Source organism: Lipotes vexillifer, unplaced genomic scaffold (assembly GCF_000442215.2).
Source record: "Lipotes vexillifer unplaced genomic scaffold, Lipotes_vexillifer_v1.1 scaffold1049, whole genome shotgun sequence".
NCBI lineage: Eukaryota > Metazoa > Chordata > Mammalia > Artiodactyla > Lipotidae > Lipotes > Lipotes vexillifer.
Window position 1 is genome coordinate 1,990,085 of NW_006799027.1, and position 9,010 is coordinate 1,999,094.

General features: G+C 44.8%; 1 protein-coding gene across 2 annotated transcripts in view; it reads left to right on the forward strand.

The window, feature by feature from the left end:
• The first annotated feature begins 6 nt into the window (after positions 1 to 6).
• CCNY (cyclin Y) overlaps positions 7 to 9,010 on the forward strand; it is a 129,365-nt gene continuing 120,361 nt past the window's right edge. The window contains exon 1 of one of the 2 annotated variants that reach the window (XM_007471364.1): positions 7 to 105. The gene's annotated coding sequence lies outside the window, so the exon portion shown is untranslated. The remainder of the gene's footprint in view (positions 106 to 9,010) is intronic. The other variant, XM_007471365.1, reaches the window with a different exon arrangement.

Consider the following 9,010-nt stretch of genomic DNA (forward strand, 5'->3'; position numbering starts at 1 on the left):
GGAATGCTCACTCGCGGCTGGAGTCCTGCCGGCCCGACGCCGACCTGAGCCGCGAGGACACGGGCTGCAACCTGCAGCACATCAGCGACCGGGAGAACATCGACGGTGAGGCGGGCGGGCGGGCGGGGGTCCCTCCGATCCCTCTGACGCCCCGCGCCGCCTGAGCGCGCGCCCCGTATCCCGCCCGGCGGCCGTTGCTCTCGGCCCTTCCCCGCTAGCGGGCCAGGGTCTTCGCCCCCGAGAGCGGGCCTGGGCGGGGTCCCGGCCGGGCTCTGGCCGTCTGTCCGGCGGAGCCCCCCGTCTAGTTGCGCGCAGAAGGGTGAGGCCGTCTATCCTTCGAAAGGCGAAGGGTATGGGGACCCTGGGCAGGCCGAGGACTGGGTGCCTGGGTTAGCTGCCCGGAAACTCGCCAGTTGACCGCACTTGCTGGCCTTCAGCCCATTTCCATAAAAAACTAACCTCCCCAAAACACCACCAGCAAAAAGCTTTTTTTGGGGGGGAGGGGTGGTTTGAGAGATTGCAGTCAGATAGCTTCACCTGAAGTCTTTAAAATTTTTTCTTTACAGTATTATCACAGTGATTTGCAGAGAGCTTTGGAATAAGTCCCCTCGTTTTTGCTTGGGGCTGAATTACAGTCCCGTGAATTTCTGATTGATTTGAATGACTTTTGGTTTAGATTAGTGTTTGTAAAGGAAGTTAAAGGACTGATCGCTGCGCCTAGTAATGGTGGTTTATTTTATTGGTCTTACAGTACCTTTATTAGTACCATCTTATCAATAAGCTACGTGGTTTAATATCTACAGATGGGTAGTTTATGCATCATACAGTTTATAAGTTTTCACCTTAAAAATTTGAAATTGGAAATATATTTTTATGACAACTTGACTTTTTTTTTAACCATTGAATCTTTTCACAGTTGATGTGGTTGAACTAATCTGAAAAAATTTCTTGTGTGAATGAATTGGCACAAGTCTATCGTAATTTATTCTTGTCGCTTTTAGGATGGCGCATTCCATCTAGTGTGCAAAGCCAAATTTAAACTCTACCAAAGGGAGGAATTTTCTCATTGTTTGGCCTCATTTAATTTCTTCTAAATAGTAAATTCTTCTTTTTAGGACAACAACTTTATTAAATGAGTACCATATGTAAAAGAGACTAAAACAATGGTTTATAGTAGGCACTTAGTAAATTAGGGTTCAGTATGACATTTCTAGTGGTGTTATTTTAGACTTCCATTATGTTGACCTACTCTATAGTTGCCTTTGAACTGTAGCCGTACTTTATTTTTAAATTTATGCATTTAAAAGCATCTAGCAGGATATTAAGGTCGGTCTGTCGTGATCATTCCTATGATCACAAGAACCTGAAAGAAGTGGCCAGCATGTAATAAACACTAAATATTGTGTTTTAAAGGAATGAATGAATGATTTTGTTGTAGGAAATCATCACTTAGTCCTATATAATGTTGGAACATTGAAGATAATTTCTTCCTTATGTTGTGCCCTAATATCAGGTAGAGGCATTGTGTTTTAAATAATGGATTAACATAATACAAACAAAAGGAAGACTCTCATTTCTTAGACCCAGGCTGCACATTATTATTGCCTATAGTAAGGAAACAGGAAAATAAAAGTAATTGTAATCAGCTATTCGGCAGTAAGGCTTAGAAGGATTTTGCCAGAAAAAAATAGAGTAGTGTTGTGTTCTTTCATTTGGAAGAAATCTAAGTTTTGGTCATCATTCGCTTTTGAGAAAACATTTGGAAGAGCAGCAGCTCTTGTTTTGGAGGTTTGGGGTGGTTTGAGAGACTGTAGAGCAGGTTAAGAGGATTTCTAATCTGGGCTGTAGTGGCTTCTCACCCCAGAACCCAGTTGGTATGAGGCTAGTTTAAACCCAGAAATACTAATTCACTATTTAAACAATGTTCTCTCTGTCTGCCACATTCAGTCAATAATACTTGTAGTATTTACCTATTCGGCCATTCTCAACAGTTTCAATTAGAGCAGAAATCTAGGACTGGGCTTTGGCATTAGTATGTGTAAAGCGCTCCAGGTGATTCTAAGATGCAGCCGGGTTGAAAATCGCTGGCTGGGTGAGCCTTGGAAGTGTCACTGTTGTTCAGGGGCATTTTCCGTGGAAATTCATTCTGTCCGAGGCTGGGAGAAGAGAATAGATTTGCTTAAGTTGTAGTGTATAGATGTACATATATATCTGTATTTTAACTTCTGATTGTTAGGTGATTAGTAAACACGTAAAAACAGCATCTCAGGAGTTCTTGATTTTAGTAGGTAACAAAAGCTGAAGTGCCTAATTACCATATTTCTTATACCCTGAAAGATCTTCCAGACAGCTAGTCTTGGAAGGTTCAGAGAAGTTCACGGAGCTGGGTTAGGTTAGTTTCTTTAGAGCACAAAGATATGAGGTTCATGTTTTCCCTGCCCAAACACAGCAGGTAATGTTTGTAGAATTTCAGTAACTGTGTTAGGCTTCCATGACGCCCACAGGCAACTTGCCTGCCTTTGTATTTAGTGTACCTTAGTGTTAGGTTATTCCTGTTTTAGAAATTTATATTAGACTCATCAGTTACCCAGGTATTACTCCTGGTAAAATTACTGTGAGATTGAGAAAAAACAAAAACACTTAGCAACAGTGATGGTAATAAGTACAACCCTTACATATTGCTTACTCTGTGATGGATGCTGCTTTAATGCTCGACATCAGCTCATTCGTTCAGTCGTCACAATAACCCTGGGGGTAATATTATCCTTAGTTTAAGACCAAGAAATGAGGCAGAGAGGAGAAATGACTTGCCCAGAGTTATGGAGCCAGTAAATGACTAGTGGAAACTTTCCATTGTTGCTTGACTAGCCATCAAATATTAACTAAATATTAACTAGTGTGGGGTTGCCTTCTGGGGTAGGATCTGTGTCACTGCGTCGTATCCGTGGTTCCTCTGGGAAGGACTTCCTCCGTCTGTAACATGCTGGACTTACCAGATTAGATTATTTTTGTGGGAGGAGAAGAGGAGGAATGGACTAAAGAGAATTTAAAATTCCGTGAGGCCAAATAAATCAGGATAATTGTTAACATCTGTACCAGAGTGTCAGTTTGGGTTGTCAAACTCAAACCTCAAAATGATTGGGAGCCACTTCATCCAGGGATCAGCTGTCATCCTTGACAATCCAGTAGCTCCCTCATCTCATATCCAGTCTGCTAGGAAGGCATGACTCTCTATCTTCAAAATATATCCAGAATCTGACTGCTCCTGCTGTTGTAATCTAAGCAGCCTGACTGGTCTCCCTGCTTCTCCCCGTACCCACCACAGTCTGTTCTCAACACTGCAGCTGTGCTGAGATCCTTTTCAGAACTTTAACACATCACTCCTCTGCTCAAAAAACTGCAGCGACTCCTTATGTCACATGGAGTAAAAGCCTTACAGTGAACTTGACAGTGGAGTCCTTCCAGTGGACTCCAAGGCCCTTTGTGATCTGCCTGCCCTCCTCAATCACTAGCTCTTTCTAGCCACACTGGCCTCCTCCAGTGCTGTACCCTGAACACACCAGCCATGCTGTCACTCCAGGACCTCTGCTCTGTCCCTCTGCCCGGAATGCTGTTCTCCATGTGTTCTCTTGGCCAGCCCTCCCTCACCTTCAGTCTTAGTTCAAGCCTCACTTTTTCAGTGAGGCCTTCCCAATCACCCCACTTTAACATTCCTCTGGTCACCCCATCAGCAATCCTAATATACATTTTGTGCACTATGATTTCTTTTTTTTTTTTTTTTTTTTTTTTTTTGCAGTACGCAGGCCTCTCACTGTTGTGGCCTCTCCCGTTGGGGAGCACAGGCTCCGGACGCACAGGCTCAGCACCATGGCTCACGGGCCCAGCCGCTCCGCGGCATGTGGGATCTTCCCGGACCGGGGCACGAACCCGTGTCCCCTGCATTGGCAGGCGGACTCTCAACCACTGCGCCACCAGGGAAGCCCCTATGATTTCTTAATTGCATGTCACCTGTAGTACATTGTATACACATATGTATGTATTGTAATAATATTTCTACTCTAGCATGTAAGTTCTACTAGAACTTTTTTGTTCGTTGATGTAACCTTAGTGCTTACAGTAGTGCCTGATACCTTGAAGAACCGCTTTAAATATTTGTTGAATGAATGGGTGAAGCCAGCCACTGAAGGACATCAGAGTCAGAGCATCAGTGTGTGTATTTATTGAGTGAGAGGAAGCAGAAGGAAGTAGGGAATGAATAAGCCTTGTAATAATGAAAGCAGAGTGGATGTGAAATTTTTGGTTGGTTTGCGTTTTAACCTGAGAGGTAAGCAGATAAGGTGATATCCTGAAAATGAAACTGAAGAAAGATTTCAAAGCATGACAAAAGAAAAAAACACGCCCAAACTGAGAGGAAACCAATGGCTGGTGGAAATCTGTTTAACAGCGTGATATGTTTAGTCTTATTTCAGATGTCTCTTCAGATGAATGGCTTTAGCTGTGGTCTCACGTCCTTAAGGATCAAAATGAGACTAAAATGCTTATAAATCAAAAAACACTAGATAAATGTGATTATGAACATAGCCATTCGTGTGACTTTCTTGGATTAAACGTGAAATGTGTTCTGGGATATATGGCACTGGTATCTGAACCTCCCACGGCCAGGGAAGCTGGAAGCTTGAGGCTCTCCCCCAGGCACCGCAGGGTAGCTGAGGAAGCCCACTGCTGTACGGCTGGGGCGGCAAGAGAGCTGGTAACAGACCTAAGTGCCTGTTTGGAGCAGGAGCTTGGACTCCTCCCCTTCGTTTCTGCGCTGTCTGCAGCCTATGGAAATTGATCTCTTCTGCGTTCTTTTTCTCCAGTCTCGGTCCCACTTTAACCTTTCCAGCCTGACGGGCAAAATCATGCCTGTAGACTTTGCTTCCAGGCTAAAATTTATTAGCAATGCTGCCTGCGAGGTTTGTGAAGATGTTCCGACCAAGTGTGGGCTGACTGCATACAGTGGTGGCTCCATGGAGCAACCATTGTGGCCCCCTGACCTCCACTCCACTCACTTATTTTCCTCCCTAATTTAGAATCAGGGAGTCATTTGCCCCTCACTTTACGGATGAGGAAGCTGAATCTTGGAAGGTGCAGTCTCTTGCGCAGGTCATGCAGATCCTGGAAGAGGGTAGTGAATCTCTTCACATCTTTCTCCTCATTTTACAGGAGAGGTAATCGAGCCTTAAATGTTAAGAAATTTGCTCAAGTTTCCACAGCTAGTTAGTGGCAGAGTTGGGGTCCAATTTACCCTTACTTGCTAGAGTGTCACACCTCAACTACCCTGTGATAGGTACTTAGGGAGGGAGAGATCTGTGCCTGACCCACGCCTGTCTTGTTTTCAGAGGTTCAGTTGTTGCCTGTGTGCTTTTGGCTAGCAATACTTTGTGAATAGGATTTTTACTTTCTGCTCCTTTTAGGGAGGAGTGAAGATTAAATAATTTTTTGGAATTGTAGATTTTCTCACCCTTTTCTACGAAGCTGATTGTTTCTATCATCTTAAGGAGATGAATTGCTTTCACATTTCTGGCTAGATGAAACTAACAACACAAAGATTAAATCCAGGGCTTCCCTGGTGGTGCAGTGGTTAAGAATCCTCCTGCCAGTGCAGGGGACAAGGGTTCAAGCCCTGGTCCAGGAAGATCCCACATGCCTTAGAGCAACTAAGCCCGTACCCCACAACTACTGAGCCTGTGCTCTACCGCCTGCGAGCCACAACTGCTGAAGCCCACGTGCCTAGAGCCCGTGCTCTGCAGCAAGAGAAGCCACCTCAATGAGAAGCCCACGCACCGCAATGAAGAGCAGCCCCCACTCACCACAACTGGAGAAAGCCCGCACGCAGCAATGAAGACCCAACACAGCCAAAAATAAATAAATAAAATAAATAAATTAAAAAGATTAAATCCATTCCTATCCAGGAAAGGGCAGAACCAAAAGGAAAAATATAATGAGAGGCAATCCACGTGAGCAGCTTTGAAATCCTGTTTTAATCACGCAGGGTCAGAGATTTAGCTCCAAGCATATAGTGTTGGACTTACCTTTAAGGAAGCAGTGTTTGGTATTTTTCACAAGAGAGCAATTCACAGTATCATGCTTGTCATACTTCAAAATACAGATCCTTTAACGATTCAACATCTAGGCACCCAGGGTAAGTCTGTGGCGCCAACAGTTGATGTTAGAGCCTCTCGTGCTTTCAGTATCATTTTCAGCTGGTAGCTGGAAGGAGGGAGAGAGCTCACTCTCCCTGCAGCCTTTCACATCATCATGAAATGTTGAGTTTGTTGCTGGGAGTCTTGGGTAGGAGATCATTTCCTCTGTGCTCCAAGACTCACTGTTGTCCTATCCTGCCTTTCCTGAAGAGTGAGAGAAGGCTCTTCCCAGGGGGTTTACAGAATGTGCCTCTGGGTCTGTGAAGTTGATGGAGGGCAAAGAGAAGGAGCCCAGTAATCAGGAGTCTGCGCCCCGGACATGACTCTGCCTTTGCTGTGGGGCCTCTGTCCTAGTGAGGCGCTTTCCTCTCTGCTTAAAAAAGGGTGCTTAAAAATACTGCCTTGAGGGCTTCCCTGGTGGCTCAGTGGTTAAGAATCTGCCTGCCAGTGCAGGGGACACGGGTTTGAGCCCTGGTCCGGGAAGATCCCACATGCCGCGGAGCAACTAGGTCCGTGAGCCACAACTACTGGGCCTGCGCTCTAGAGCCCGCGAGCCACAACTACTGAAGCCTCTGCGCCTAGAGCCTGTGCCCTGAAACAAGAGAAGCCACTGCAGTGAGAAGCCCACGCACTGCAACAAAGAGCAGCCCCCGCTCATTGCAACTAGAGAAAGCCCGCGCGCAGCAACGAAGACCCAACGCAGCCCTAAATAAATAAATAAATTTATTAAAAAAAATACTGCCTTGACATATGACCCAAGGGACCTAAAATGAGACTAAAATGCTTAATAAACCAGAAAGTACTAGATGCACGTATGTCATTACGAACGTGGCGCTCATGTTGATTTTCTTGGATTAAATATGCAGTGTGCTGCAAGAGGTACAGCAACCTGTGTTTGAACTTTCCATAGCCAGAGAAGGCAGAAGCCAAGGGGCTCATCCGACCGACATATCAAGCATTCAGGGTAGTACCGGAAGGATAAGTGGAATTTTAGAGCTGGGTGGGATGAGGTTTTGCAGAGCTCTGTGACCTTTGAGTGGGAGCTTGGTGGCAGTAGAATTTGGAATAGAAATCAGCCTCTTTCTAGCATTTATTGCCCTTCTGGGTTGCATCTTTCCAAAGTCATACCATGATGCCATGCAGTGAAAGTGGGATGAGTATTTGAGACAGCTTCTCCGACTCCTGGGGATGCCCGGCCCCTCCAGCCAGCCGGCCAGTTGGCTGGCTGCCCGTGGAACTGGGTTCCTGGGAACGTCAGCCTGTGCCCTGACAGAGAGGGTAAGGCCAGGGATTTAAAAAACAAAATTCTTCAAAGAATAAGGTTTTTGAGGCATGCATACATGTGCTTTATTATATTAAAATACTGATTTAAATAAAGAGGAATTGATGGGCTGAAAAATAAGCACAGGAAGCCCTGAGCGAGTTTTTTGGGGCGGTTTGTGCCCATCTTTTTCATGGAAGAATCTGACTGGTTGGGTCCACAGCTGCAGAGAGCTCAGAGGAGACCTCGCCCTCTCTTCCCTTTCTCAGCTGCTTGTGCTGCTGATAGCTGTTTACGTATGGCTCCCTTCCTTTACTTCTTCTGGGGCTTCTTTTGCTCTCTGCCAGCTTGGAAAAAGGGGTGTGCTGAAGCTAAAATCGAGTGTGGTTGGTCTGATAGCTGACAAATTGGCAGGCTCCTCAGTCGGCAAGAGTTTGCCTGGAAAGTCTCTTGGTGACTCTGAGAAGAGAGATCATCTCAGGGACGGTCAGTTCCAAATTGCTACATTTTGGGCTTCTCTGTTGCCTTGCTGGGGAGGTTACACTTAAATACTGGAGTGGAAAACCTTGAAATCCTTTATTCTTCACCTTTGTCAGAATATTGACATTCTGTACAACAGTTTTGCAAAGAAACTGTTTTTTTATTTGTTTTTCATATGGCTCAAAAATTGGACTGAAAGGGAGTTCTAAAATATTTGGGCAATGGTAACATCTCTGGGATAAGTGTCTAGTCTCCTCTGGTTATCCTACTTTGATTAAAAAAAAATTCAACCTGATTTCATTATTTGATAGACACATTACCTAACATGTAATTTTAATTCCTGGGTCATTCTTTTGTGGTCTTTGTCTCCTACTCGGGCTGTATAGTGGGGACTCATTGGGTGTGATAGATGTGAGTGCCATGCTCAGCAGAGATGTACCAGCCTCCACAGACATGTCAGCTGGCTCCTGGTACTGAGAGAAATACAGCTGGAGTACACTAAAGATAATTGTTAGCAACTGCAATTACATCCTTGCCAGATTGCTTCGTGAGCTTTACAGAAATCTCAGTTGGATGGTGAAATGCAAGTCACTTCTATTTTGGACACCTCCGATTATAGACCTTGTGTCTCTGAGGAGGATAAATAGGAAGTACTCGGCATGGGAGTTCACATGTAATATAGCTGTGTGTTGCAACACTGTGTAGTGTTTGAAACATTTTGTAAGCACGTTTTCTTGTGGATGGATGATTCTGTTCCTGGTGGGCAAAGAGAAGCTATTAAAGATATTGTGATTATATTTGATAAACTCTTGTCTCACTCTGCAAATTTAGCATTAATCAGGGGAATTAGTGCATGGATGGATAGGTTAAGAGGTCTGTCCTTCCCCTCAAGAAAAGGTTTCACCCCACATTTAGAATTCTGTCCAGGAATGAACCTTGGCTTAGGATACTAGTTGATGACAGCTATTGAATTAAGTGTAATCGCAGTTGTCCTTTGAACTCTCTCTGGTTTTTAGATGTGGATCTAGATTTTGTACAGTTGCTTATGAGTCCAGGTTTTAGGGCTCCCTGTGTGTCCTGCTGA